Below are 2450 nucleotides of genomic sequence, written 5' to 3'. Positions count from 1 at the left end.
TCCCAAGCACCGCTAGTTTAGGCCAGTCGTCTCTATGCGCGAAAATCGAACAGCTTGGGGTTGAATTCACCAAGGCGTTGCGCCGGGGGCAACACATTCGGGCGGCGCAGTGTTGGTTTGGTGACTCAGGTGGCGAGCGGCTGTATGCGAGTGATTGGATAATGAACGTCGTTTTGTCAGGGGACCTCCGATTTCGCCTAGGAGCTGAATTGCGATCTGGAGATCACTCGACAAAGATGGTTTCGGGTGGGAGGGAAGTTACGGCGAGTCGACGTGAAGGTGGAACAAGCCCATTTGAAGAATGGGTAGCCAATTTGGCCGGCAGGAGTTTGGTCCTTCTGGGCTTCCGGTGGCGCGGACCGTATCGCGGAAAGTTGAAATACCGGTATCTTGAGAGCCACAGTAGCGCCCTCAAAGCTTATGTTGGCGTGAGCGAAGCAGTTTCACTGTAAAGAACTGCCCTGGAAGGAGATGGCCATGAGAGCTTGGAAGTCAACGACAGCGATCTTCAGTCCGAATACCTCCTGAGAGCTTTGACATAGCCAGTGGAGGGCGACGGCAGCGAGGTGAGGACGATGAGTATCGGGCCGAGTACTGTTCGTCGGAGCTCTCTTATTCCGTCCATCCCTCGTAGGAATTATCCGCCAATTGCCAGGCATCAACCAAGAAGATAATGAAACATGCCAAAGTACTCCATTCACCGACGGCGTACCTAGCCAGGCATTCGACGCAAGGCCAACGTCGAATTTTAACGAGACACCGCTCCTTCGACTCGCGCGGGTAACAGAGAAAGATGGCTTGGCGCCGATCCAGGTCTTCAATGAGCCGAACCAGCCGCAGCCCTACGAGGGCGCGGAGAAGGAGGCGGACCGTGGGCCCGTGGACGCGGAAGCGGCAGCGAGCGCAGCGACGGCGGAAGGAGATGGCCCGTGTTTGGTGCCGGGATCGGCCTTGTGAGGCATGAGCGGGAGAGGGGATAAGGTTTGCGACCAGCGGACGGGACGGTTTGCGAGATTTTCCCTTGCAACCAGGACATTCCGAGGTTCAACGAGCGCTTGCCAGCGAGTTGGCAGGCGCGTGGGGAATCGTAAGTTCCAAACTCTGACGATTCTGATGGGTAGTTTAGGAGGGATGAGCCAACGACGAGGCCGAATCCACGAGGGCTGCGAGGGGTCGAGAGCGCGATGGATGGTAGCAGCGATCTGGCCTCGGTCGCTCGACCAGGGATGCCTCACTGAGATCTGCGAGGGTCGGAGACCCGGGTGGTGAGAGGATTTGGGGAAGGAGGGAGGTGAGGGTGAGGGTTTTGATGAGGTTGAGGTTGGAAGCGTGAGTGAGAAAGGGTAATCTTGAAGACTGGCCTTGGATTTAAAGAAGCAGAAATTGCTTGGTTGGAAAGAGGAGTGAGATACGGCGCGCGTTGCGGCGCGGCGGACTGCGAGATTGCGCGACGCTGTATAAGTACTGCGTGGTGTGGTGGTGAGTTCGTGGTGGTTTGTGAGTGTGGGAGGTGAGACTGTGCTGAGATATCCATAGTGTGGGAAAATAGATTCTGATTCTGCGAAATGCTGAGGAGTGGCCGGAACGATCGAGGTGGCTGATTGTCATTGGGCTGATGGCGATTGGTTTTGAATGGTGGCAACTGGAGGACTATGAAGGAGATTTGAGCTTTGTTGTAGAGCACAGAGAATGGCTTATCTCTACATGTTTACTTAGTAACAGCTGTGATTTCTCTCTCATTTTTATTACAAGATAATTAAGGGATTAATGCTCAGTTACATATCTTAATTTGTCTCGGATCCAATCGTATTGCAGCATTGACTTCTCATAAGAATATAAATAGAGTGCTTCCACATGAAGTAGCGTGACGTCTAATTCAAAAATCGTTATCCAAGCTACGTGGGATTCTGATCTTAAAATGAAATAGTTAGAATAAGTGAAGCTCGTGTTTAGCCAACCATTCATCAATCAAACAACGCGAAAAGGAGAAGATCAAAATCTTTTCGTTTTCTTTTTCTCTTTTTTACCAAAAGAGAAAAAAGGTGCTTTCTACTATTTACTTTCTAAACTTTCCGCCTACTTCAAAAATTACACTTCAAACTAGTCCTATTTGTCAATTTACCACTCCAAAACTAAACTAAGATCTAATCAGTTTTACTAATCTCTTCAATTATCACTTGCCTCAAAGAAACAAAATGAATATTTATACTTTACTCTGAATAGAAATAGACAATTGTTGTCCCTTTCCTCAAATATAGAGGGAATCTATAAAAGAAATCTTAAGATTTTTTCGATAGCAGCATAAATTTACAAGCATGTGTCGTTAAAAGTCCCAAAGCCTTATTGCTGCTCCTTCAATAAAACGCCAAAGCGTTTGGAGCTTTCACAGGCGTGGTTGAGGTTAAAACTGACTTTGTTTGTGAAGAAGGCCACATTCAAAATTTTCACAA

This window comes from Asparagus officinalis, chromosome 4, assembly GCF_001876935.1.
Source record: "Asparagus officinalis chromosome 4, Aspof.V1, whole genome shotgun sequence".
Lineage (NCBI taxonomy): Eukaryota > Viridiplantae > Streptophyta > Magnoliopsida > Asparagales > Asparagaceae > Asparagus > Asparagus officinalis.
The sequence above is the reverse complement of the archived record's forward strand: the minus strand, read 5'-3'. Positions refer to the sequence as shown.